At 52.4% G+C, this 7,345-nt stretch overlaps 1 long non-coding RNA gene across 3 annotated transcripts; it reads left to right on the top strand.

Moving 5' to 3' along the window:
* The first annotated feature begins 644 nt into the window (after positions 1-644).
* Positions 645-2,470, top strand: LOC127945185 (uncharacterized). Of its 3 annotated transcripts, none has more exons than XR_008150547.1 (3): positions 645-1,085; positions 1,150-1,273; positions 1,786-2,470. It is a non-coding gene; the product is annotated as an uncharacterized LOC127945185 (long non-coding RNA). The 3 variants fall into 3 exon arrangements; XR_008150545.1 differs by lacking the exon at positions 1,786-2,470 and adding an exon at positions 1,594-1,778; XR_008150546.1 differs by lacking the exon at positions 1,786-2,470 and adding an exon at positions 1,658-1,768.
* The last annotated feature ends 4,875 nt before the right edge of the window (positions 2,471-7,345 follow it).

A 7,345-nucleotide genomic window follows, 5' to 3' on the forward strand; every position in this document is an offset into this window, starting at 1 on the left:
ATATTTGCAGTAAAATATCCAAAAACCATTAGGCTAGTGTTGTATATTTTGTCCAGCTGATTGCTAACAATATCTCTAATGTTTTCAACTACTTGTAAATCATGAGAAAATTCCCATTATAAACAGTGACACGGGGCAGTGCAGTTGCCTGTCAATGACGTTAGTGACCCTTTGTTACCGCCTTTACTGACGTAGAAACCACATAACAACAGTGTCGTGGACAAATGCCGAAGTAGCTTCGTGACAAACTTCAACTAGAAAGAGATGCCGATCTCGCTTGTGTTTTACTCGACAGGTGAGTTGTTCTGATTTGTATCTTTACAGAAAACGTATACTATTATAACGATCAACAAGATCAGTATTACGGGGCATAGATGCCAAACGCGGGGGATCGCGTCTCTAGACCTGCGCAAGGACATGTCTGATCCATAGTCTGATCGCGTCTTTGCATTGACTTTGTATGTAATCTACTCACGCAAATCGTTGAAATCAGTTTAAATCCATGATTTATGTCACAGGTCGGAGCGGACCACAGATGTTGCAAGTCACGCCCCTTCCTAGTTTCCACCTCGAGGAGGTCTCAAAGCAACCCCAATGACCAGAAAGACCAAGCGTAATATTAAAACAACTTTATTTAAATTAATTAAAATAATTCAGGGAGGGGGAGGTAAATCTTAAAATTATCGTCTCTGTTCAGCAGGAGGAGAAAGGGGCCGGAGAGGACTATGCGGCGAGGGTTAGTATGTCCCTTTGGGCTTTTGTTGACTCGTGGCGCCCTTCTTTTCTCCTGAAGGCAGAGTGAAACACACAATGAGTAATCGATCCGGTGAGAGTGGCTACCTGTTACTTGGGTCCATACGACTGGCTGATAAACGACTTGTTCCTCCGATCTCTTCGTACAGGATGCTCGGGCGGCGCCTCCCCTTCTGCACACTCCGAGCTGAGCGCCAACCCGCGACACAGAACTCCAATGGCACTGCAAGAGAGAGGTCACTCAAACTGCGGGGGACAACACAGGTAGGTACTTCACAGGCAACTGGGGCTCTATTCTCACTTTAGTGATTCGTAGCAATGGACAAAGGTAAGTATTCCACAGGCAACTGGGGCTCTATTCTCACTTTAGTGATTCGCAGCAATGGGCAAAAGTAGGTATTTCACAGGCAACTGGGGCTCTATTCTCACTTTAGTGATTCGTAGCAATGGACAAAGGTAAGTATTCCACAGGCAACTGGGGCTCTATTCTCACTTTAGTGATTCGCAGCAATGGACAAAGGTAGGTATTTCACAGGCAACTGGTGCTCTATTCTCACTTTAGTGATTCGTAGCAATGGGCAAAGGTAGGTATTTCACAGGCAACTGGTGCTCTATTCTCACTTTAGTGATTCGCAGCAATGGACAAAGGTAGGTATTTCACAGGCAACTGGTGCTCTATTCTCACTTTAGTGATTCGTAGCAATGGACAAAGGTAAGTATTCCACAGGCAACTGGGGCTCTATTCTCACTTTAGTGATTCACAGCAATGGACAAAGGTAAGTATTCCACAGGCAACTGGGGCTCTATTCTCACTTTAGTGATTCGTAGCAATGGACAAAGGTAGGTATTTCACAGGCAACTGGTGCTCTATTCTCCCTTTAGTGATTCGTAGCAATGGACAAAGGTAAGTATTCCACAGGCAACTGGGGCTCTATTCTCACTTTAGTGATTCGTAGCAATGGACAAAGGTAAGTATTCCACAGGCAACTGGGGCTCTATTCTCACTTTAGTGATTCGCAACAATGGACAAAGGTAGGTATTTCACAGGCAACTGGTGCTCTATTCTCCCTTTAGTGATTCGTAGCAATGGACAAAGGTAGGTATTTAGATGAAAATGGCGCTTCACCAGCCTCAACGGTCACTGGTCTCCCCCACGACTCATCCAGTCCAGGGTGGCTACTGACAACACAACCACAGCATACCACTGCAAGATTTCAAGTGTACACACTCACAGCAAAGACAAGGACTCACCCACTGCACTCCACACACTCTACGTGAAATAGGGTCAGAACCACGGTTTACTAGGACTTATCCTGGGGTTTCGTTGGGCGTTGTTGATAGATGAAGGGCCGGAGGAATAACGTTGCCGTCACGACTGCTTGCGGCTTCCTGTACTCGTACTTCCCGGCTCACCCAAAACTCTGCTCCGTAATGGGGCCACTGGCCTATTTACCAGATGCTCACAACATACGCTGGATAATGCACTCTCCCCAATGATGTACAATGCACTGTCCAAAAGTACTCACAAATGAACGATAACACTCTTCCTTTGTCTCCTTCTCCTTCTAGCTGTCCAATCCTCTTCACACCATCGGTTTTCCGTTGCTGGAGATCACCCTTGACGTTACTTCCGGTGAGTACTTCCTATGACTGTGACTCCAACACATCAGTAGTTTATATACAGATGGTCTCTTCAAACATCAATAAATGTCGTATACTCAGCCCAGTTGCTAGTGTCCTTGTCTCCTTCTTCACCCCGTGAAGTCCCTCTGCCTTCACCAATGCTGACTCTGCCCAAACCTCTACACTGCCCGCCGGATCGACCTGAAACGATTCAACTCCAACTCCTGTTTGAATTTCTGAGACTCTTTTTATACCCTTCCTGTTCTCTCCATTGTCCAATCCACGATCGCCGCGTTTATCGTCCTCACCTGTGCCTCGTACAGCCCAATTTGCCTCCCGGAGTTTCCCGGAAGTTCCGGTGTTTGTAATATACGGGCCGGGCGGAAACCATCTTCGGGCGGAACCAACCTTCGCCACTTTTGGTTCCGCCCCCAAAAAGTCACAGTGTGACATCCTCCCCCGCCAATCTGTTCTAGTCCCTAGAACACCTTCCCACAGCCTATTCACCATAACGTATAGGGGGCCGACCTCGGTTCTCTCGCTGGGACTGCCGAGGGGGCGAGGCAGGGTCGACTCTGGCTGGCATGTTCTCAGGTCCTCTTGGAGCGGCCAAAGTGGGTGCATCCACTGGGCCTCTCGGGACCACAGCCCATCCTCCGATCCAGGGGGCTACTGGTGCTGGCTCCTTTGGAGCCTCTTCCACGGGGCTAGGATAGTTCGGACAGGGGCGGATCATATTATGATGGACCACGCGGTCCGGCCCGGGCTTCCCTTCCGGCCGGATCGTGTACACAGGTTGCCCAGGTCGCTGCTGGCTTTGGACTACGTACGGGGTGGTTTCCCATCGAGCGCTCAACTTCCCTTTTCCTTGCCGCCGGTTATCTCGTACGAGGACCCTTTCTCCGGGGAGTAGAGGAGCATCTCGGGCCGTCCGATCAGATAGCCTCTTGTTCCTAACCCCTGCCGTCTGTATCTGCTTCGTGACCTGCTCGTAGGCGAAATGCAGACGCTGATGGTGACGTCCCACCCATTCCGTCAAACTCACTTCCTCCTCGTTCGCTCCCAACATCAGATCTATAGGCATCCGCACGTGTCTTCCAAACATCAGGTAAGTGGGGGCATACCCCGTAGTGCTATGTACGCTGTTATTGTAGGCTTGGAGCAAATTTGGCAAGGCACTCACCCAGTCGTCCTGACGTCCTTGATCCAGGGTACCCAACAACCCCAGCAAGGTCTGGTTAAACCTCTCGCATCCTCCATTTCCCCCCATACAATTGACAAAGCTCCCGGACTACCCGTGATTCAAAATTTGGCCCCTGGTCTGAATGCAGGAACTCGGGGCATCCAAATGGCTGGAAGACAGTTCTCCATAGGGCCGTGGCAGTGGTGTTCGCTGTTTGATCTAGGGTGGGGATAGCCCAAGCATATTTAGTGAATAAGTCAGTGACCACAAGAATGTTTTGGTAGCGGTCCATGGGTCGACCCAATGTCAAAAAATCCATGGCTACAATATGGAGAGGGGCCTTTGCATTGATGGGAACCATCGGTGCTCTGACCTCATGCCTTGACTTAAACAGAGTACACCTGGGACATGCCTGAATAAACGTCCTCACCGACGTCTCTAGCCCTGGCCAATAGAAGTGCCTACGCAGGAGGGACACAGTCCTCTCCTGCCCTTGGTGCCCCAACTGGTCGTGATAGGCCGAAATCAAGGCTTGTACCTGATCCCCTGGTACCACGATCTGACAAACTTCTTCTTCCAACCCCGGATCTCTAATACCCCTACATAGCACGCCTTCTCTCAATTTCAGCTTGGCCCACTGCCCCAACAACTTCCGTCCTGTCTCAGTTTGGGCTTGCCTTTCCGCCGGCGTCGGCCGTTGGCCTTGTTCCAGCCACTCGCTTAGATCCCTCACCTCTCGGCTCCTCTGTTGCCTTTCCCTCCAACGACGGGGGTCCCATCCCCAACTTACGGGTACCGCCTCTTGTTGGCTCCCCGGTGCGTCTACCACGCCTACCATGCACCTCTCTTCTGCTTGGTCCGTTGTCGGCTCTGCTATGCCTCTCAGATCTTCCACTTCCGGGAGTCGGGACAACACATCGGCATTGGTGTGCTCCCGCCCAGGGCGATACTGAAGCTGGTAATCAAAGTTCGCCAACTGGGCCACCCACCGTTGCTCCACGGCTCCTAGCTTTGCTGTCTGTAAATGTACAAGCGGATTGTTATCTGTGACTACTGTTACCTTGGCGCCCCAGAGATAATCCTTAAATTTTTCGCTGAGCGCCCACTTCAGTGCCAGCAACTCCAATTTGAAAGAACTGTAGTTGGCGTCATTCCTCTCCGCAGGGTGTAGGCTCCGGCTGGCGTAAGCAATTACCCGTTCTGTCCCCTCCTGCCATTGGGCCAACACCGCCCCCAGGCCAAGGTTGCTGGCATCTGTGTATAAAACAAAAGGCTTTGTGAAATCAGCATAGGCTAAGATTGGGGCCTGTAGTAACTCCTGCTTGAGTTTTTGAAAAGCAGCTCCACACTCCGAGCTCCACTCAATGGTTGGGGACCCGCGGCCCCGAGGGCGACCTGTCCCAGACAGTAGCTGATTCAAAGGCTTTGCAATTTTGGAAAAGTTCTTGATGAACCGCCTATAATATCCCACGAAGCCCAAGAAGGACCTTACCTGCCTTACCGTCTTCGGGGCACTCCAGTCCCGTACTGCAGACACTTTCTCTGGGTCCACCGAAACTCCCGTGGCACTCACCACATGACCCAGAAACTTAACCTCCCGCCGCAAGAGATGGCACTTGTCGGGCTGCAACTTTAACCCGTACTTCTCCATCGCTTGGAAGACCTTCTCGAGATGTTGTAGATGGGACTCGAAGTCTGGGGAGTAAACAATCACATCATCCAAGTAAACAAGCACCGATTCCATCAATTGACCTCCCAAACACCGCTGCATTAGCCGCTGAAACGTTGCGGGGGCGTTGCAAAGGCCGAAGGGCATCCGGTCCCACTCAAAAAGGCCGAATGGGGTCGTAAAGGCGGTCTTCTCCCGGTCGGCCTCCTCCACCTGCACCTGCCAGTAGCCACTGGCCAAATCCAATGTGGAGTACCACGCCGATTGTGTCAGGCTAGCAAGGGAGTCTTCAATTCGAGGTAAGGGGAAAGCATCCTTCTTTGTTACCTGATTCAGCTTTCGATAGTCAACACAGAACCTCCAAGCCCCGGTCTTCTTTTGTACCAACACGATAGGTGCCGCCCATGGGCTACTACTCTCCCGGACGATTCCCTGGCCAAGCATGCCCTGCAGTAGGGTACGCACCTCGGTGTATAGTGTGGGCGGTATCAGCCGATACCTCTCTCGACTCGGTCCAGCTTCTCCCGTAGGGATACTGTGTTTTACCACTTTGGTGCACCCATAATCCTCATCGTGGGCGGAAAAAACGTGCTGCCATTTCTTAAGCAGTTCTTGCAGCTTACGTGTCTGTGCCGGTTCCAAATCCTCCCCTTTCAGAGGCTCACCCACCAGATGGCCGGGCATGCCTTCTCTAGTGGCCTTGGGTGGCAGGTCCACTTGAGTCAGGGCCACCTCGACTACAGCAGGGCGCACCTGGCGGAAGCTTACATCTCTTCCCTCTCGCACCTGATGGGGCTCAACCGTTGTTATCCTTGCCAACCTTTGATGTCTGTGCAAATGTACGGCGTAGGGGTTCTCATTACGAACTTTAACTGGGACTCTTCCTCGTCGGATCACCGTCAGGCCTCGGGCCACTTCTACCTGTTGACAATCCACATGAGGTTCTACCAACACCCAGTCTTCGGGCTCACCTTCTCGTTGCGGGACCCTCGCCCACACTATGGCTTCGCTCCCGGCCGGCACAGACAATGCGAAGCGACACGCCACTCGACCAACTTCTTCCCGGTCCCTCCGGACCTTGGTCATTTGCACCCGGCGACAGTCGGCCACAACACGTTCCCACTTGGGTCGTTCGGCCGGCGGTATTCTCTGGACGGGCCCTGCCCGAAATAATTCCTCCCAGCACTCCGAGAGGACGTTCATACCTAAGAGAGCCCTGTGTGTGCCCAAACAATGATCTTGGACGATGATCACTCCCTTCTGGGGCACTACCACTCCATGGATCTCCAAATCCTCCAGCCGATAGCCAATGTAAGGGATGTCCAGGCCGTTTGCTCCTTTCAGGGTGAGCCAGGGGGCCTCCCCTCCATGTACACCTTGCTCTCCAAATAATTCGTGAGACAGACTTTCGGAGAATAGGGTAACCTGTGAGCCTGTATCGACGAGGCACCGAATCTTGACGCCACACACTTGGACCTCCACCACTGGGCTATGCCCGATCATCCCACTCCTGGAGTCAGCTCCTTCAGACGGGTCTTCTAAGGGGGTCCCGACCACACGACCCACTGTGGCCGGTTGACCTAAAAACCCCCCTCCGAAGCTCTTTGGGGCCCACACTGTCGACTATAATGGCCCGGTTCCCCACAGCGGCGACATATCGGCCTCCCCTGCTCATCCCACTCGAACCGAGGCCGGCTAGGCCGGTTGGGACGTCTGACTGGCTCTCGGCCTCCATCCGAATACACCCGATCTCGGGGGATAGGTCTCACCTCCTCTCTTGCATGTCCCAGGCGTAGCTCTCCCAGCAACGTTTTAGACAGTTTGGACATTTGGTCTCGGACATCCTGCAGGAGTTCCAATTTCAAGGCCTGTTTCCAATCCGTTACCTCTGGGGCCGCCGCCGCAGACCCATTTACGGCTGCACACACCGGAGGGTCTTTCACCTCAGCCTCATCGCTTTCCAGTGCCACCGCCTCCTTCCTAAGGTCTTCGAAGGTAAGCCCGGGGTCTCTCCGAAACTGGACTCTCAGACTCTGACGTACAGGGCCTTCTCTCAACCCCAGTAGGAACTGGTCTCTCAATAAGGTTTCCCCATCTCCCAGCCCATGATCTGGACG

The sequence above is a fragment of the Carassius gibelio genome, chromosome A23 (assembly GCF_023724105.1).
Source record: "Carassius gibelio isolate Cgi1373 ecotype wild population from Czech Republic chromosome A23, carGib1.2-hapl.c, whole genome shotgun sequence".
In the NCBI taxonomy this organism is placed as follows: Eukaryota; Metazoa; Chordata; class Actinopteri; order Cypriniformes; family Cyprinidae; genus Carassius; species Carassius gibelio.